This window comes from Crocodylus porosus, unplaced genomic scaffold (genome assembly GCF_001723895.1).
Source record: "Crocodylus porosus isolate Cpor-Errol unplaced genomic scaffold, CroPor_comp1, whole genome shotgun sequence".
Classification (NCBI taxonomy): domain Eukaryota; kingdom Metazoa; phylum Chordata; order Crocodylia; family Crocodylidae; genus Crocodylus; species Crocodylus porosus.
Genome location: NW_017728943.1, coordinates 73625347 through 73646256, shown reverse-complemented (window position 1 = coordinate 73646256; position 20910 = coordinate 73625347). Strand labels below are relative to the sequence as shown.

Sequence of the window (20910 nt, the reverse complement as noted above, 5' to 3'; positions counted from 1 at the left end):
CCAGGTCTCCTAAGAAATATTTGGGGGAGCAACAGGATTTTCAAAAGCCCTCCTAACAAGCATATGAGCTAAGGTAGGTCTCAAGGAGGAATGTATATGAGTATACAGGCATTACAGTTTAGAAGGGTCATGACATGCTGAGAGGGCAGTGCTAGAGGGTGTGTGAAAAGCCAGCAGGCTGGGGAATGTGGCTAGCATTTGTAGACCTGAGGATCTGTGGCCAATGAGAAAATAAAAGCATAGAAGGAAAAACTTGTGGATGGTCTTGATGAGGAAGACTTTGTCATTAGCTTTTACAGTGTTTTGACACTTCACATTATATTTTGCCAATCTAAAGAGAGCAGCTCATCTACAGAAAATGAGTAGAAGTGAACTTCCGACCTTTTTTTTTTTGGCTGTCTTGAGGCTAAAACTCCAAAAATGTCTCATCACGTTACATTACTAGGCTGATTACATGATGAGCATGAATATCCAAGGCCCAGATCCTCAAAGTTATTTACACATCTGATTTCCAGTGATAATAAGAATGAGGTACATAAACACTTTTTGCATCTGGCCCCTTATATTTTTCATCTGTAGTGCTCAAAAATGGCTTAGGAAGGAAGGTGAATGTCATTATCTGAGTTTTACAGGTAAGGAAGTTTCATGGTAGAGAGAAGTAACTTGCACCTGCAAATGCAGTGAATAGGTGCCAGTGCCAGGAATAGCACAGCTTTTGCTTTCTAGCCCATGGCCCTATGTACTGGAGCAAGGTGATTACAGAAGCTTACAGCTTTACTTCTGGCTTCCTTTAAGGGTCCTTCATGACGCATGTTAGCATTTTACTGGATGAATTTACCTTCTAGCCTCTTCCTTGATGGGTTTAAAGCAGCAATTCTCAAACTTTTTAGATCTGAGGCAGCCTCATTAAATTTGAGGCACTCAGAAAATGCCAGCACTTAAATTTTTATTTGGTTTTTGAGTACAGAAAAATAATAGAGCAGTTTTGCTGATGCAAAGAATGCAGAAAGCCCACAACAGTTCAGAATGATTTTATCACAATAAATTTGCATTTGAAGTCCCTGAGTTTTTTGTGAATGATGTTTGCACTGTTCGGTTGGCAAACATCACATAGCACTCTGCAGCACCCTTGCAAGGCTTCACGGAGGTACCCGAAGATGAAGTTACCATTTGGGTTCACTGTATGATACGTACAGATAAGCTCTGAAATTAGGTTTACTATTGGGGTGTTTAATCACAGCTGGTGCAAAGCAGTGTTCAGTTCTATTGTCCTCATAAATGTATTATAGTATTTGATAGAAATGTAATTTTGATATATTATTATATTTCAGCTAAAGTTGTTAGTACGGTAATGATTAACTTGAGCTTCCCATGATTATTCACGTCTAGGAGAATCAATGGCTGAAAATAGCATTTGACTTGGTTTGCATATTGGTCCTCCAGCAGAGGAAGCCTGCATATGATCAGACAAGGATGTATTTACATTTTAAAAGAAGCCTAACACCTAGCTGGTCAGATCTATCAAACAGGAAAAACAGCATATCAGATCAAGGAGTCTACATGTCTAAAAAGGTTGCAAGAATTCCGTTTGGTAAATATGCACCTTTGGGGGTATCAGGAAGTTAACTGGCATAGTGTGGACCCACTAGAAATGAAGGGGTATGATAAGAGCCAGACTGGCAAAAGCACTTAAACCTGCTTAGAAAGCATAGATGGGTCTTCAGTCTTCCTAGGTACAAAGGAGTTGCTGAATCCGCCAGCCAAGGAGGGTTGGGTAAGCCAAGCTGAGAGGGAAATGCAGGAGGCCTGACGGGCAGGGTCAGAGCCAAAAGCTGCATTTAGATGCTTGGAGGTAGTTAAGGACTGAATATTTGGTTTTAAGGGGTAGGTATAAGAACAGGTCAATGATCTGGTAATTTCTTGTTTATTTACTCATGTCTATCTCAGCATACGTGTACTGGTTTCTTATGCTTGTTCTGTTTTTATAAAAAATCCTTTTGGTTGGTTGTCTCCTTATTGGTTGCTCATGCAAGGAGTAACTTCTGGGTAGGTGATGTCCAGGCCAACCCTCTCCAGAGAGGGGATCCTAGAATTTCTTTCATAACCCACAATTTGAAGGGCCACTGGGAGCTGGCAGAACCCCAGCCCTGCATCTGCAAGAGTCCAGGCCCCAGGGCTGGGGACCTTGGGTACTGGGATAGGGAGCTATCATGGGGCCACCTTGGTCTGTTCCTTGGGGCAGGTAGCAGTGCAGCAGGGGAGAAATGTGGTGCCCTGCAGGTGGGGTTTGTGACAAAAGGATCTCAAGGTACCCCAGGGAGCCACAGCCCCCCCAGCTGAAACTCACCAGTTTGAAAAAATGTATAACAAGGAATGGAAGAACATACAGCAAGGAAGGTAGTTAGCACTGTGCCCCTCCCTGACTGAGAATCACTGGGTTACAGCCTGTACAAGGAGAAGAAATGGTGTCGCTGCTGTCCCTGCTCTTCCCAGCTGAAAGCCATTGGTTTAAAGAACAAGGAACAGAGTCGTCTCTGCCCCCTTCTCGCCAGCTAAGAATCCCCAGCTGAAAGAAAAGATGACAAGGAGCAGAGCCGCAGAACAACTAACAGGCCATAGAAGGCAGGAAAGCCCTCCGCACGTTTACTTAAGAGGCTGCAAACCAGTAAACAGCGGCCAACGCCGTGACCCAGCCGTGTGCTTGCTCCAGCAGCCGACAATGGGATGAGCCACAAAGCCATGCCACGCAAAAGGAAAACCCAACAAAAAACTCAACCTCACTCTGTGGCTCTTTCTTATTGCACCATTAACTTAAGATCTGCTGGGGCAAGCAGCTTTCTTATCACCAGGGATCCTGGTTTTCTCTGATTAAAAAAACCCCCAAAACCTCAATTTTTGTGTTTGAAAAAGTAACCCAAAATCCATTTTTCCATGATTAAAATGAAATGTCACTGATCTCTCTAGATATCTATATCTCGACATCACGCCATCTAGATATCCTGACATACTGACACCTAGATCTCCCTATCTTTCTATCTAGATATCTGTAGATATTGATATCTCTCTATATATAGTGGGGTTTCATTTTAATTACAAAAAAAATGTGGATTTGGGCGTTACTTTTTTAAAGCTGAAAAGTGGGGATTTTTTTTTTTTATCAGAGAAAACCGAGGTCGCTGACGGCGAGCCTGTACTGCTGCTGCTGCTGCTGTTCTTCACAGCTCGTGAGCGTTCTTTCCATTGCGACGCAATCGCTTCTTCAGGCGCAAGCCCCACACCGGGGCGAGGCGGGTTCTGTCGCTTTAAGAAGCGGGAGGGGGCCGAGACGAGAGCGCGCCGGAAGTGACCCGGAAAGGTGGGTCAAGGGTCAGAGGTGATTGCTGTAGGGGAAGTGGGGGAGAGATGGCGGCGGCGGCGGCGGCCTGGGTTCGGTTCTCCCCGGTCAGCGGCCGTGTCGCGGCCCCTGCGGGCCCGGCTCCCTAGCGCGGCTCAGGGGCCGCCGTGGGCTGCCGAGAGGGCGGAGCCGGCTCCGACTGTGTCTCCCTGCGCTGCTGCGGCGCCGCTGTCAGGTACCGGGAGCCAGGGTGCAGGCTCTTGCCGGGCGCCGCGCCCTCGTCACCCCCCACGTTCCACTGGCCTCCCTCCGTTCCACGCGCCCCCGCCCCCATCCGGGGGAAGCGCACGTGCCTGCCCCTGGGCTCCAGCGGGGTCAGCCTGGGGCTCCGGCTGGCTGAGCTCTGCTTGACGCACGTACAGGCATAGACAGACATTGATTAGTAATAATAATAATAATAATAATAATAATATAACGGCTATAAGTACTGATATGTTTAATGTAACTATTACATTAACATTTATTTATTAACAGTTATTAATTACTTAAATTATTATTATAATGGTGTGTGTGTGTTCTTTCTCTCTCTCTCTTCCCCCTCCCTTCCTCCCTCCTAGCCAATTGCCCATCAGGAATGATGGGGGTGGGGTGTAGGCTGGGACAGAGTCCAGTGGGGGGTTCCCCTCCTGCCCAGACCTGCTCCCCCCTTCCCTCCTGCTGCTTGAGGTCCTGGCCCACTCTCCCTTCCCTGCCCCCCTCCCCATAGCAGGAGGGGTGTGGGGGAGGACCGGGCCAAAGGGTGAGGAGAAGCCAGGCTGCCATGGTGGGGAGGCCTAGGCCAACGAGGCGCTACATCACAGTCAGGGCTGCTAGGGTCTGGAATCAGCTTCCAAGAGAAGTGGTGCAGGCTCCTACCCTGGGGGTGTTTAAGAGGAGGTTAGATGCACATCTTGCTGGGGTCGTTTGACCCCAGTACTCTTTCCTGCCGCGGCAGGGGGTCGGACTAGATGATCTGCTCTGGTCCCTTCCGACCCTAGAAGCTATGAAACATTTTCCCCTGCTCCAACTTCTCTTCTCCCCCCCATGTTGGGCAGGGCCCACTCCTTCCTTCTTCCCCCCACTGCCACATTGGCCTGAGGCCCGCTATTTCCTCCCCCTGCCTTCTCTGCTCTGCAGGTGAGAATGACAGAAGGGTGGAGGACCAGGCTGAGGCCAGTACTGGTGGCCTCCCGCCCCCCCCACTGCTGCCAATACCTCCAAGGAGCAAGGGGAGGGGGTGAAGTCAGCTCTGGTAGCCCTGGCTTCCCCCTCTCCCCTTGTTCCTTCCCCACCATCAATACTTCCTGCAGGGAGTAGGGCAGGGAGTGGCAAGGCCAGCATGGGCCTTTGGCTGCCTGTCCCCCCCCCCCCTTTCTGTTGGCTCTGTTGCTGCCTCCTCCAGGGAGCAGGGGGTGGGGGAGAGGCCACCTGTCATATGATAATAACTTATAATTATTTTGCTATTATTACAAAACTTGCATCATTAGTCACTGTTAATAAATAAATATTAATGTAATAATTATACTAAACATCCATATTTATAACTGTTATGTTGATAATAATTATAACTGATCAATGTCTGTCTCTGCCTGTGTGTGTGTCATGCAGAGCTCAGCTAGCCAGAGCCCCAGGCTGACCCCTCTCTTCATCCCCAGTGTCCCCATGCTCATGGCAGCGCTCCACTGCACCACCACCTCCTGTTCCAATGCTGTATTCACACTATGATTGCCATTTTCGGTCAGCTAATCGGAGCGCAAATAAAGCGTTATGGACAGGCAGATTAAGGCTTTTATAATATTAGAATGCACGTAGATGCATGCAAAATACGGGCCAGGTGCGGCCATCCAGGCCATTCTACCCGGCCCTCGGGGCCCCTAAAAAAATTTGGAAAACTTTTATTTTTATCTCCCTGTGGAGGCCTGTCACACGGCCCTCAATGGCTTACCAAAACGTAGGAAGTGGCCCTCTGCCCAAGAGATACGCAAGCTCTCCTGAGATTAGATACATATACGTCAAGGGTGGGCAATTATTTTGATGTGTATGCATTTTTTTTTTTTCTTCCGGTGAAGTCACTTCAGCCAAGTGGCCCAAGGCCAAGACCAGTCAAGGCTCAAGTTGTGGCTGAAGCTTTCGTGCTGCTGTCCCAACCTGAAGAGGGGCTTTCTTCCCTCCCCTACATTTTGTAGTTGTGTTCCCCCTATTGTTTCCACCCCTCCCCCCGGCCCCCAACACGCACACTTTTAATTTGTTCGTGTTCCCTTGGGGGTGGCTGTCATGCCCCTTGGGTAATCCTTTAACTTGCCCTCTTGTTTTTCTTCAGGCATGTTCATTGCTGTTGGGGAGGGCTGTGAGCGTGCCAGAGAGACCCGATGAGGACATGGTGAAGGCAAGCGCTTGAGCTGAATCTGGAGATACGGTTTCTCTGTGCGAAGCATGTAGGTCTTCCCAAACTTCGGCTTCAGTCATCTTTATTTAGGGTTGTAAAAGTAAAGCGAGATTTGTGCATCCTGCCCCTTAGCATGCTTCCTTCTAGAAGAAGACGTGCAAGCACGTACAGATGAGTTCTAGTTTCCCTCTGTACTTGGTTGTCTTTTGCCTGCTTGCATAGCCTTTTACATACCAGTGTGGAAAAGAGGAAACTTATGATTGTGGTTTCTTTCTATTGAGTCTTTCCTATTGACAAAACTAAGCTTGATATAAACGGTATGTGTTTTTTTTTTTTTTTCCAAAAGTGCAGGATCATTTCCTGAAACTTCCCTTACACATGAGCTGTTAAAGGGCATTCTTGTATTTGGAAATGGAGCAGTCCAATGTTAGGAAGTGCAGAAATAAGTTACCTGTCTAACCTAAACCTAACTCCTTCAAGCATATACATCATGGTGCAGACTCTGTTTGTTGTGTATGTAGGCTATACTCTTATAAGCAATGTTCCTAATTCATTGCATGTAACGATCAATGCTTACTTAATGAGTTGCATTTTTTTCCCTTACTGTTCAATATGTACTTCCAGGCCACACTTAAAAGCTATTCAGAACTTTGTTTTGAAGACAGAATTCTGGATTTCATCTTGGGCTTTTCTATGGTGCCCATTCTTATGGCATCTGTGGTGCTTTTCACCTCATACAAGTGCCCTAACATTAAATTCATAAATGTTCAAGAAGTGCCACAGATGCCGCATCAATAAAGGGGGAACTGAGGTGCATAGAGTTGGTTTGAAAGTATACACTGGCAGAGACTCCCAGGCAGCTACTGCTTAGTTGGCTTAAGATCTGCCTCTACTGGGAAAAGGCTGCTGACCCCTGACTTAATGTGATGTTGATTTAGGACTAGTTTGGTTGGGTAACATTTGACTTAAATAAATGGGGACTCTCGGTGATAGAAAGTTAGTGACCTTAAAGATGTTCTCTTTTATCTTGTTTTATGTACATCATAAGTAAATGAAAATAAAACTTAAGGTTCATTTGAAGAAATCTTAACATTGTTCTCTTGTTCCTGTAATAAAGTTGGATGTTGATTAGATCATATTCATTTCATTAGTTTGTGATATTGGTCCTTTTATAAGCTCTGCTATGAAGCAATTTTCACTTGTCAATTCAAAGCTAATTATGTTGCCAGACTCTGCTCTCGCACAAATGTGCTTTCATGTGTTTACTATTTCTTTGCACTGCCTCTTAATCTGCTCAGTTGTTTCTTCTTTACGAGGCTTCTCTGAAACACTGCTTTTGTCTTCCTTTTGCTCTCCAGATAGCTACTTGAACACACTTTTCCTAGTTTTCAAACATGCTACATGTGATGGTATCAGTTAGGTGCCTGTGGAGAAGTGGGTAGGCAAAATAAACTTCTTTCCCTGCCAAATGTCTCATTGTAATCTTTTTTTCAGGTAGTAGTACTAATGACACTATGGTCCTAGTGCCTTACCAATTACTATTGTCTCCTCTATCTCTGTACCACAAATTCTTTTCTTTTCCTTTCTCACTGTATGAGCTGGTTTGTGCTCTGACTTGGGATCCAACCTTATTGGCAGCAGTATCATAAATCCGTCCCGCACTTTCCCCAAGAACCCCTCTGATCCCTTTCTTCCCTTACCTGATCTGCTCAGCTTTCTGCTTCATGCTTCTTGCTTCATATGGTCCTCTGCTTTCTGCTGTCTGCCCTACCTGCCGTTGTGCTGCCTGTCTTCCTCTTTGAATCTGCTGCACACCACATAGTCTGCCCATGCCACTTCTGGCATCCATGATGCATGTCGGCCACCTGTGCTTAAGTTTTTTGATGTGGCCTACCACCTTGACCTCTTAACTAGTCTTCTGATAAAGTTGTTCAGATTACAGTTACATAGGTTTATTATCTTTGCTGCTGTCTTCCTGTTGCATCAATCTCTGGTGGCTTTTTCTTCTGCACTGGTTCTCTTGGTGCTGTAAGTTTGTACCTTCCAATGTCTTTTCCATACTAGACAGATGCAAGAATAGTTAGGTGGAACAGAATCAGTCCACTAGGTAGATCTACCTCTTGCCCAAGGATCCCTGTCAGAAAGACCAATGGGATGAGGGGGGAGGTGGCTGTTTCTCTCCCCCCAACCCTTTTGCTGAGGGTCAGTGCCTTTTGAGAGTCTGGATCTGACTGAGAAGGGAGGGTGTGGGGCTGGGCCTGGGTAATGCACTCTTTTGACAGCTGCCCCTCTTTGTCTACCCAGCCTTCAGTGGAAGTTTCATTTGTTTCTTTCCTCTTGTCTGGTACCAGATCTCCCCAGGAAGCATGCTTTTAACTCTCAACTGTTTATCTTAAAACTATACTTCTGATAAAGATGCTGTTAAATACAGTGTCAAGTTAAACTTGTTGGCATGAAACGAATCTGCAAGAGAATTTCTTGTTTTAGCGTTCTCCCAGTGTAGAAGTGGTTACAGAGTGAACTTAATAAAAACTTTTTATATGCATAATCTCTTCTCCCTCCTCTATTCACATAATAGGATTACAGGAAAGTATGATGGAAAGGGTCCTGACAAGGTCATCTAGTCCTCTCATTCTTAACCTTTTCTGTACCACAACCCATTTGTAAACATTGCTTAGCCCTGACCCAGTGCCCCTCACTCCTGGCCTGCTGCCTCCTGCCCTCAGGCCTCAGATCCTCTGTGTGGGATTGGGGGGAAGGAGTTGTATGTGGGGCAAGAGGGGCCCCAGGCAGCCTCTTGCAGACTGGAATGCTGACAGCCTGCAAGGGAAAAGCCAGTTTCCCACATTTTTTCTCCTTTTTAAAGGAGGAGCCATTTTTAGGTTTTTTTTTTTAAAATTCATTTTGTTCTTTACCCTTTCCTGCAACTTATGGGTTGAGAAACATTGATGCTTAGGTAGGATCGTCCCTGACCAAACCATTCTAGTGAAGTGTCTGTCCAACCTGCTCTTGAAAATTTCCAGGGATGGAGATTTCACAACTTCTCTAGGTAACCTCTTCCAGTGCTTGACCACCTTCGAGAGAAAGTTGTTCCTAAATTTCCTCTACTGCAGCTGAAGGCCATTGTTCCTAGTTCTGACCTTTCCCCTTCAGCCTCTGAGCAACCCCATGTCTATTCTCTCTCTAATTGTCCCTCATGTATTTAAAGACTGTTATTAAATCTCTGCTTAAACTTTTCTACTCCAGACTAAACCTGAGGTTTTTCAGCTTTTATTTGTTAAGTTATGTTTCCTGGGCCCCTAATCACTTGTTGCCCTGCACTGGACTCCTTCCAAACTGTTCACATACTTCTTGAAGTGCAGGGCCCAAGACTGGATACAGTACTCTGTGTGAGTCCTTCCCAGTGCCAAAAGGGGGAAGAATCACTTCTCTTGGTGTATTGTTTAAGTGACACTTCTGTTGATACAATTTGGTATGCTGTTGGCTTTTTTTGCAACAAGAGAACATTGTTCAGTCATATGAAGGCTCTGGTTTACTGTAATCCCCAGTCCTTCTCTGAACTACAGTAACCTAGCTAGTTACTCACCAGTTCATATTTAGGCACCCAATTATTCTGGCTGTAGTGCAGGACTTTGCACTTGTTCAATCTCATCTGATTGACTGCCAACCACTCTTCCCCTGCCTAGTCTATCCAGCTCAGTTTGGATTGTAGCCCTACTCTCTGTCATGTCTTCACCCAACTTTGGTGTCATCCATCAATTTGAAAAGTGCATACTCAGTCCCATCCAAATTTCTACTGAAGTTGTTAAAATGCAGGACAGACCCCTGTGGAGCTGTGCTTGATACCTTTTCCCAACTTGACCTCGAGCCATTGATTGAATACTTACCGAGTGTGCTGATCCAACCTATTATGTGTCCACAGAACAGTACTTTCATCTAGTTCAGGAGTGCTCACCAATTCAGCACTATGAGCCAGATAAGTGGGGCCTGTGTTTAGGCTGGATCCAGCCCTGTGTGCCAAGATTATGTTCTGGGGCCTTGGCATTGTCCCTGCATTCTAGGATTGGACCCTGATGGCTTGCAACCACTTCCCTTCAGGGATTGGAATCTGGTACCACCCTTTCCTACCTCAGCATGAGATTGGTGTCTAGGGCCCTCTCTGATGCTGGTGCTTGGGGATTTAGTCCCAGGGGCCTAGTGCTGCCCCTTCCAGTTAGGATTGGTCTCTGGGGGGCCTGGTACCATCCCCCTTCCACAGGAATTGCTCCCCAGGGACCTGGCACTACCCCTTCTGACCCCAGTGCAGTGGGAGCAGGGCCTGGGGAACCTGTGCTTTCCCCGTTCCAGTCCCTTACACCAAGATTGGGTCCTAGGGCTAGCACCACCCTTCCCATGCTTCAGCTTGCCAGGATTGGGCCCTGGGCCCTGATGCTTTCCCTTGCCTGACCCCATGCACTGGGATCAGCTACTCCATCCTGTGTGCGGGGGCCCAGGGCTCCCCTGCAGGTCTGGAAATGTAGTGATGGGAGAGGGGTATCCAAATTTACAGACCTGTTGGGAACCCTGTGTACTAGATGATGTGGGACCATGGTTTATCTGGGCCCGCTGGCTGGGTGGTTGAGCACTCCTGGTCTAGTCTGTTTCATAGTTGGTAGGGTTGGAAGGGACCTAACCAGATCATCTAGTTTGAACCTCCTTCCATGGGCAGGAAAGGATGCTGGGGTCAAATGACCCCAGCTAGGTGGCTGTCTAGCCTCCTTTTGAAGACCCTGAGGGTAGGGCCAAGCACCACTTCCCTTGGAAGTTGGTTCCAGCTCCCAGTTGCCCTGACTGTGAAGTAGTGCCTCCTGATATCTAGCCTGAATCTACTCTGTCAACTTATGGCCGTTGTTCCTTGTTACCCCCCAGTAGTGCTGGGAGGAACAGGGTCTCTCCCATTGCCTGCTAGTCCCCCTTGGCAAGTTTATAGGCGGCCACCAGATCCCCTCTCAGCCTTCTTTTGTGGCGGCTGAACAGGTTCAGGTCCCATAGCCTCTCCTTGTAGGGCCTGCCCTGCTGCCCCTTGATCATGAGAGTGGCCCTCTGCTGGTCACATCCCTCCTGAAGTGTGGTGCCGGGAACTGAACGCAGTACTCCAACTGGGGCCTGGCCAATGTCACATAGAGGGGGAGGATCACCTCCTTGGACCTGCTCGAGATGCATCTGTGAATGCATGACAAGGTACGGTTGGCCTTCCTGACCACATCCCCACACTGCCGGCCCATGTTCATCTTGGAATCAGTAGCGATTCCAAGATCCTTCTCTGCCTCTGTGCTTTCCTTAGCTTGTTAATGAGAACCTTGCGGGATATCTAGGGGTCAGAAAAAATCTGTGCAAAAAGAAATGCAAAGCGATGTGCACAAGGCCAGCACACACTGCTCAAAACCAGAGCCTGGCCAGCTAGAGTCATGCTCCGACTGCCAGCCAGGCTCTGAGCAGCAGGATCACTGCTGTTGCAGCCCCAGGAGGCCCCCAGATCCCCAGGTAAGGCTGCTGGGGCCATCCCACTATCCCACCAGCCTCCCCTATCCTGCCCAGGGTAACCTGCTGTGCACCAGAGAGTGCTTGGCACAGGTGTTCCCCTAGGATTGCTAGTGGCAGTGCAAGGTGTCCAGCTGCTAGTTGTCCTCAGGGAATTAAACCTTCACACTCGTGTGGATGTGGCTCTGATGATCAAATCTAGGAATAAAATTTGTCAACACAAAAGCCTCTCTTAGGTTTTAGGACAATCAGTGCTATATAGAGAGAGATTCATGGCGGTTTCTGTTCTAAGCTTTACAGAGTTCTGGTTTAAAATGAGATAAAAGTCCGGATTGGGAGTCTGGTGGGAAGCAAGTGAAATATGCAGCAAGCAATTAAGCACAGTTGTTGCTGTCTGATACCTAGGCTGATCACAGATGAGAGGGTATTGTAGGTTATCACAGCAGAGAAGCAGTGGGATGTCAATAGGAGTGTAGAGGATGCTTACTAATTTTTTTTCCTATGGATAGTGAAGGCTGTTAACCTCTATACACTTCTTGATTTGGGAAATAGTTTAAAACATCTTTTAAATAAATTGAGCTCTCTTTCTTTCAATACAGATTTGATGTATGATATCTTCTTCCTTGGGCACTGATTCTATAATTTACCTTGCCTGGGCAATACCCCTGGCAGCCACCACTGAGTTCAGCACCTGTGAGAGTTTTGTCTGTTTTGCTATTGAAGCATCTCTTTCCAGTGTTTTAAAAGAATCAGCTATTTCTGTTCTTCAGCTTCAACTTTTACAAAATGTTGAAGCAAGGTAGCTAAACCTGTCAGTAAACTATTGGTCTAGAGGAGGGGGATTCATAATAGCCCAGTTGCTGCCTTAACCATGGAGCTGTGGTGTCCAGTTAATAACATGCAGCATTTCATTTTGTAAAATGATCTGGGCAGGGTTTTAACAAAGTTGTATGCAAGTGCTGGTAAGGAAGTCTGAGTAGAAACTGTGCATGGAGAACTTAAGCCTTAATTAAATCAAACTCATTCACTCCTAGCCCCAAAGATGATGAATACAATTTTTTGTAAAGTAACTTGATAAAATATCTTACTGTGTCCTGAAGTCACGCATGCAGCTTCAGTTATTTTTCTTTTGCTCCTAGTTTTATGTAACCAAGTGAAATTGAGCCACACTGCATAAACATACTGTTGCATTAATGGGTACAGGAAATAAAAAAGACAGAATTTCTCCCTTTATTCCTGCCAAATAAAACTACTTATACTTGCAAGAAAATCCATACTTGCCTATTGCCTTTCTTTTTTTTTTTTGTGGACTATATTAAGGGAGCCAGCCTAAGTAGAGATGAGCAGAATCTGTTCTGGGATATTAAACAGTGCCTGAGTTGCTTTCTACTTGCAGCTTGTAAAATGAGAATAATGCTTGGAACTGCTCCAGTGTTTCAGTATTTCCCTTATTTTCCCCAAAGTGAGTTTTAGACAACAGTAATATTTCCTCAGATCCACCCCTTTTCTCCCCTCTCTTGGAGCCCCAGTTTTTGTACATCACTTGTGAAATGTATTGCATGAAGGGTGGTAAGAGAAAAGCAGGCAGAGAGAGAACTTTGAAGAATGGGGTTTATTTTTTTTCCTTCTCAGTGAACTGACTAGGTTTGTCTGTAGTTCAAATAAAACTAACAAAATTCTGAAGTACTGTCCAACACTCCTGTGAATACATTTTTTTTCATGCAAACAAGAAGTGAAATTGACTGTAAATGTTTAAACAGTCTCCCAAACTTTAGACCTTTTTGACAGGCGTACTTACAAAAATCCATCTTCTTTTGTACAGTGATCAGGTTTCCTCAGAACCTTTTCTGAGGTAAAGACTAATCTGTAAGATTTTTCTCCATTTCTCAAGCTGATCTAATGCCTTCCTTTGTATCTTTTCCAGTAATTTAATGTTTTACAATCTAATGCTCACAGATTTTAAATGGAGCTTCACACAAGATCCTTGTAGATGGAAATAATTAACTCTAGTGATCAAGAGAGGTCGTAGTGTTGGTCTGAAGTCAGAGCATAGGGAATGATTCGTCTCTAAGGTGCCCAGCTTTCTCTTGCTTAAGTTGCTTTATCTTAAAAGTGAAGTGCCCTGTTTGAGACCCAGAATGGTTTTCTGTAGCTCAGTATATAATGTAGTAATGGGACTGAAATACTGTATTGGTCTTCAGCAAAACAAGATGAGACACCCTAATTATTAACTCTGTAGTAAAAGCAGAGTGCGGTCATTATTTATTTATTTATTTTATATATTAATGTTGATGCTTTGCACATAATTTTCTTTTAATGGGCTATATGAACATAACAAACTAAATGAAGTCAGTGGTAGGAGTAGTAGATGCTCAGAAGCTGAAAATTGGGTCTATGTTGCCTTTATCTTTTTCACCCTACCAACTTTAATGTACACCTTCTTTAAGTGTTTTTGTGAGTTCAGAAGTATTTACTGTTTGTAGCTTGGGTCCATTGGCAGCATGAGTGACTTAGCTCAAAATCAGCTGCTTGTAATATTAGAAATAGAAACCCATGAGTTCTAATAAGTGTCTTGCTCTACTGGAAAACCTTTCAGATAAAACCCTCTGTTTTCTAATGTACAGGAGCAGCTGTACTCTAGAATTAAATTGGTGTGCCAGTGCAGGTATCAGGGTGGGATGCTGCTTTGATTATATTTGCTATAGGGATTCCTGTGATGCCACTTCTCTTGGAATTACCTATTTAACATTTTTACAATTCTCCTTTTGAGCATGAGAGAGAGAACAAAGGCATGGAGAAAAATTCATGCAACTTGTTTCAGTAAGAGACCTGCAATGCGATCTGGTTTCTTTCACTAAGTATGTGTTCCAGTACTACTTAATAAGAAAAGAGTGAGAGTTCGTTTTGCCTTGCGAAGCAAACGGCTGGACTGCTGGGACTTGTGCAAGGTCATGCATGGCTCACAGCCACTGCACACACCCTGCTGACTCAGTCTGTGAATGGTACCAAGACACTTGTGGGCTCAGTATCAGTCCATGTGCTTCTGCAGCTCTGTCAGGGTTGCAGAAACCAGTCCTCATTGCTGTCCACTTTCCCATGTCTTTTATCAGTAGGTTTAAAGTAGGAGCTGAATGCTTTTGAGGTGCCAGTGCCTAGCCACTGGTAGAAAGGTTGCTGCAGACATCTGGAGTTGAAAGTCTGGGTGCTTTGCTTTCTATAGGTCTGCAGAAGGCAGGGCAGGTGACACCTTGGAGACTATCTAGTTCTGTAGCTATTATTTTTGCTTCTCCTCTGCAGAAGAAGCTGGGAATATTGAAAAGTCAGGCAGAACTGTAAGGTGCAGAGTGACCAGCAGCATAACTGCAGCAGAAGTTATGGAAGCAATTGGCTTAGTTCAGGAGTTCTCAAACTTTTTATGCTGCAGCCCGGCAAGCCATGGCCCAGCAGTCACAGCTGACCGTGACTGGAATTTCGAGCCAGCAGATGGGTAAGGATACTCCCACCCACTGGGCCATGGCCCAGGAATTGATAATCTCTGGTTTAGTTCTTTCTCTCTCTATCTCTTCCCAATCCAGCAATGGCAGTCTATAGTTTAAAAATGTAGCAGAGCAGTTCTTGGTGCTCAGAAAACATTTTGAGGCAATATTTACCCTCTCTGGTCCTGTTGGGTTGGATTACATATGTATAAAGTAGTGGTTTTGTGTTATGAACTGAAAAATTGAAATTTTGCTCAGTAGAAAAGTACTCTGCTTATTTGTTTTAATGGTGCTGATATCGTGCAAATTTTGGCTGCAGTAGCTCCTGTTTTGGATGGCTTCATAAGTAATTTTTAATAACTTTTGGCTTTGATCTTGGAAAATGTTTTGCTATTTAGACCCAACTTGTTTTTAGTTTAGCAAGTTGAATTTGTAAATGCTATTGTTATAGGCAGTAACATCGGTCAGTATGTACTGCCTCTGATTTAATATTTTTTTTAACAAAAGCTTTTTTTGATAGCTGGTCTGCTTATCCAAAAGCTACAGAATTCTCTTTCCAGACGGCTTGGTTGTGGGCTATCTGAAAGGATGCAGAAGGTAAACATAAGTCTGATTAGCAAGGTTCCTGGTTGTCTCTGTTTTAAAAAGAGCAAATTCTCTGATTTAAAAACACCAAAACCCATGTTTTTCCATGATTAAAATGAAGTGCCACTCTGTGTGTGTGTGTGTGTGTGTGTGTGTATTCCAAATTGCTTTAAAATTGTAAATATAAATCAATAAAATATTGTGTTCAACTGATAAACACATATTGTGATAAATACAATTAAAACTGCATTTTTCTATTATTAAAATGAAGTGCCAATATATCTATATGTATCAGTTGAACACAATATTTTATTGATTTATATTTACAATTTTAAAGCAATTTGGAAGCCAGCCAGTGCCTCGATCATTATAATAAAATTAATTCTAAATACTTATAAATTTATGTGTTTTGATTTTTGGGTTTTTAATCATGGAAAATCAGAGCTCCCCTGCTCCTTTGCTCACCAGAACATGAGTCCAGCTGCGGCTGTCTCCCTCCTCACTGCTTTGTGGTGCTGAGCAGCCCTGATATGCTGGTGCCCTGCCACAGCCCCCCAGTCCTGCTGGTGCCCCTCAGTCTGCACCTCCCCAGCCCTGCTGGAGGGGGCTTCCAGCAGCCAGGGCTACAGGGTCAGGGACCCAGGTTCGCAGCCCCTGCCCCCCTCAGCAGTGCCAGAGCCCCAGCTGCTGCCCGTGGGAAGCAGCAGCTGCTACGGTGGAGCAGAGCATAGAGCCCAGCTTCCCTTCCCTTGTGAGTGGCACAGCTGGAGCAGAGCCTGTGTGGGAGGCAGGTGTAGGCTGTCTGCTATGGGCCTGGGGCTCCTCGCCCTGCTGCCCTTCTCCCAGGGCTTCTGCAGCCCAGCAGGCAGGACTTGGCACAGCAGGGCCAGGCAGGGAGGCTTGGTGCCACCGCTGGGAGCTCCACACTGCTGGGTGGGAAGGAACACCTTGCCATGGCATGCAGGGCTTGTGGCAACAGCATTGAGCTTCCTCACCCCATGCTGTCCTGTCATGCTGGGTCCCTTCCACTGGGCTGCAGAGTCCCTAGGAGGAGGGCAGCAGGGCAGGAAGCCCAAGCCCACAGCCTGCCTCTGTCTTGTGCTCAAATCTGGGGGGCAGGTGTCTCCTATGCCCCCCTGGGAGTGTGCATAGTGGCAGGGAGCTGCCCCTCCCCCCTTGCCCCATGGACGAGCTGTCTGGGCTCCGTGACCAGACATTCTGGCTCCAGGCGCCAAGCGTCATGCACTGCCCCAATTGGGCAGTGCCTCCAGCCCAACTCCTTCCCTGTCATCCTCACTATGGTGGCCTCAGTCCACAGCCCCTGCCCACCCCCTCCAGCTGACAGACTTACCTGTGGTGGGCTGCTCTCCAGACTGCCTGGTGGCCATGTACATACAAACATGCACGTGGGGCCTCCTGCCTGACCTCGCTTCTCCAGCTCTCTTGAGCCCTTTGCAGGCTGGAACTCTGCCAGTCTGCAAGGGGAAAACCACTGTTTCCCACATTTTTCTCCTTTAAAATGAGAAAATCCAGGGTTTGCTGTGGATTTTTGTGGTAAGTGGAAAACCCAGATCCCTGCTGATTAGTAAGTGTGGCTTTTTGTCTGTTAATAAGTAGCCTCCCACAGATTCATTTTTAACTAATTTGTCATATGCTTCAGAACTTTTAGCCTGTCAACTTGTTAACAAGTGTGAGGTATAACATTTGTGGTTGACAATTACTTTTATTTATTTAGCTCCATATATAAGAAATACAAGACCCGAGTATGACCTTTTAAGAAACTTGTCTGTATTTATGAAAATGTGTAAAATACTTGCCCCATTTCATGCCATCGACATCAAGTATAGTAAAAAGGAATGTCAGATTTTAAACCAATTCTACTCTGTTAATCATGATCTAGGTTAAAGGAACCCCAACCCTGTTAACAGTAATTAGAGGGAGAGCAGGACTTTTGTAGCCTGTGTGGGCTGGCTGTTGCAACAGCTAGTCCCAACAAAAACTCTAGCCTTGAGGTTGAAGCCTGCCAAGAACCTTGGAAAGGCTGCAGGATAAGAACAGCTCAACAGCTCATTAGGTTGAGTAGGAACTGCTGGGATCATCTCTAGGGTCAGCAAGGGGTCGACCAGATGAGGCAGGGCTTGTGTGTAAGAATCATAGAAATTAAGGGCTGGAAGGGACCTCAAAAGATTGAGTCCAACCCCCGTTATCTGGGCAGGAATACTGCTGAGATCGAATGATCCCAGAAAAGTGTCTGTTTGGTTTCCTCTTGAAGATTTCTAAGATTAGGAATTGCACCACCTTCTTGGGAAGTCTATTCCATATTGTGGTCACCCTTACTGTAAAGAAGGTTCTTCCTTGCATCCAACGTGAAACCAACCTCTAACAGTTTATGGCCTTTGCTCCTTGGCCTCCCCTGGGACACCCTAGTGAACAGTTTTTGTCTCAGCTCCTCGTATTCACTCCTTGAATCCTTATAGATGGCCACCAAGTCCCCCCTCAGTCATCTCTTCCCCAGTATCTTCTACACTCTGAGCTGGAGTGGGCAGTTCAGGCCTTCAGGCTGCAGGGGAAGGAGTTGGGAGGCTGAGCTGGCTGCCAAGAAAAAAGGAGGTAGGTACCCTGGGGCTGGGGGGATCTGAGGCTATTCCTTATGAAGGTGGCCCTGAGGGGGGTTGAGTTTGATTTAGAATCAAACGGTTAATCCTTTGTGTGTTGGTTTTCTTTCCTTTATTTAAGTTTGTGACCCGAGGACCAGGTTGTAGCTGTAGGGGATGTCTAGAGGCCGTGGAACAGGATGCCAGGGGTGCGTGCTTGCAAGAGCAGCTTTGGTCAGAGACATATGGGGCTGGGGCCCAACAGCCCAGAGCCTTCAGCAGGGAACTATACTGAGGGATCTCAGTCAGATAAAGGCAGAGGTCAAGAAGGCTGAAGCCCAGACCAGGGTTTGGGGCATGCAGGGCCAGAGTCTGTTTTGGACCAAGAGATCCCCTACAAGGAGCCAAATAAGTCATCTGCAAGACATGGGTGTTACTGGAGGTTATGACTCTAGCCCCTAAGATGACTAAGACTCTCATAGTGTGGGCAGAGAAGAAAAAGGCATCAAGGATTAGGCCACCCCGACCTCTATGGGTATCCTCCTCTTTTTATATATGTGACATCAAGTCGTGGCAGGAGTGAGATTGGAGATGGGGAATATGGGCGGGCCAGTTTGGCCACTAGGGGCTTCAGACTCCAGCTAAGGCAGAATACCCAAGCGTGTGACAATATTTGAATGGCTTCAAGAGAAATTGGGATGCTTATCTTGCTGGGATCCTATGACCCCAGCTGACTTCCTGCCCCTGGGGCAGGGGGCTGGACTCTATGATCTTCCAAGGTCCCTTCCAGCCCTAATGTCTATGAAATCTATGAAATATACCAATAAGCAACTTAATTGCAGCATTTTCAAATTTATAATTTATGCATCATTAAACTGTGGTGGAACCTGATACAGTAAAAGCTTTGTTATCCAGCATCCCCCGGGAATGGGGGATACCGGATAACAAAATATGCCAGTTAATTGACTAGCCCTGGCCGTCGCTTCTCCTGCCACCCGTCTGCCCCTCCCACGGCATCACCGCCTGTCCCGTGGGCCCTGTGGGACAGGTAGGCAGGCCCTGCGCAGCCTGTTATGCCTCTGGGCCATGGGGGCTCGGCAGTGCAAACTGTTTTGCCCCAGGCCGTGGGGACTCAGAGAAACCAGAAGTGCCACGGTGGGCACTTCTGGTTTCACTTTATCTTACAAGTCGGCATGCTGGTTAGTGGAGCATGCTGGCTTGTAAGATGCTGGATAGTGCAGCTTTTACTGTATAAGACCTTTGACTTGCTCATTTCCAGTGTCATTTACTGCAGCTTCTCAACAACATTATCAATACTCAGCACAAGTTCAGTAGTTCTAATGTAATTAAACTTCTTATCTTGAATTCAGTGAATTACTGGGGTTGCTACCAGCTCTTCCTCCGTATGTTACCTACTATATCCTACTACAAAAGGAACTTTTTTGAGATGCTTACACAGCTGATGTTTGTAGCAAGCCTATGAAACAGAGCAGAGAGAATGGCTGTTCTCTAGAGGAGTGCTTTCTTTGCCCCATGAAATTCCATTTAGGTTTTGGTGAGTTGAACTGTTAATCTCTATTTCCTTTCTGTCAATTATGTTCCTCAAGAAAACTTTTGGCAGCATGCCACAATGAAAATTGAATGCAAACATTTTTAAGAGCTAGGTCTATGCTGCTTTGAAGACAGCCATCTGCTTGACAGTTGATGAATTTTTGGCATTTATTTGTCCCTAAAGTTGAAAAAAAAGTCCTATGCTTGTCTGATGGTGCATGTATTTAAATAAAATACAAGTAAGATTTTAATTCTACTTTTTGTATAGCCTTTTATATTGTATGAATCTTGGGTGGGATTTTTATGGTTTGATTTTCATTTCTCATAATGAAAACCAAACCTAAGTAAATTCTTTATGTATTTTTTCCACTTAAATGTTATTCCAGGAGTTTCAGCTTGCTGCTGACTCAATATGAACATAGTGTTAATTGATGTTGAAATTCATTCTGATGACTACTTTCGACATATTAAAAAATCCTCTTATGATTTATTAGTCCTCTGTGGGAACACATTTATTTTAGAAGCATTCAGTAATAATATACTTGGAGTATGTTGACAAACTGGTATTCTTGCAGTAGTAGAAAGATGGCACATGTTCTTAGGCAATGTGTCGGCTCCATATGTTAGGATAAAAAAAAAGAATTTGAAGTTCATGCAAATAGAGGCCAATAATATTGAATTAAAACAGGTACAATGTGGGCATGCTTTCATTCTTCCCTAGTCATTAACTCTGTCCATTCAATTTTAACACTTTATGGAAACAGTGCAGAAGTAGTCAGTATTAGTCTTCTTTTGTCACTGGCAGTAGTGGATGAAGAACCTGGGGGTAGGTACTAAAGAAACCAGGACCACAGTGTTTTGGTCTTTTTTTTTTCTGGCATGGGGCCAGTGGTTTTGATACAACTTCTCAGTCTCTTTTTGAAGCTGGTTTGTTTATGTTAGAAGGGAGGTTTCCCACTGAAGTTGAGCTTTCACTCTCTCTTGCTAATAAATCAGTTGTAGCATTTTAATTTGCTTGGGTTGTCAAGGGAGACTCTTGTGAGTGACAAGTTTCTTACTGGCCAGTCCTTTCCAGCCAAGTTAATTGGGTCATGGTGGAGATGTTTGCTAATAGTCAAATCTTAATTCAAGTGTTGTGAACAGAAGGTTTCCTCCTGGTACAGGCAACCCCTGCTTAACGCTGTTTTGCTTAACACTATTTCTCTATAATGCTTATTTTAAATTGATGCCTGATTTCACTTAGCACTCAGTGAGTTTTGTTATAATTTCATAGATTTCATAGACATCAGGGCTGGAAGGGACCTCGGAAGAGCATCGAGTCCAGCCCCCTGTCCAACGGGCAGGAAGTCAGCTGGGGTCATAGGATCCCAGCAAGATAAGCATCCAATTTACTCTTGAAGGTGTTCAGTGTAGGTGCTTGAACCA

At 45.5% G+C, this 20910-nt stretch overlaps 1 protein-coding gene across 3 annotated transcripts in view; it reads left to right on the top strand.

The window, feature by feature from the left end:
• The first annotated feature begins 3297 nt into the window (after positions 1-3297).
• LCLAT1 (lysocardiolipin acyltransferase 1) overlaps positions 3298-20910 on the top strand; it is a 236728-nt gene continuing 219115 nt past the window's right edge. The window contains exons 1-2 of one of the 3 annotated variants that reach the window (XM_019549576.1): positions 3298-3355; positions 5694-5808. The gene's annotated coding sequence lies outside the window, so the exon portion shown is untranslated. Of the gene's footprint in view, positions 3356-3392; positions 3570-5693; positions 5809-20910 lie in introns of those variants that run through there. The other 2 variants (XM_019549575.1, XM_019549577.1) reach the window with 2 other exon arrangements.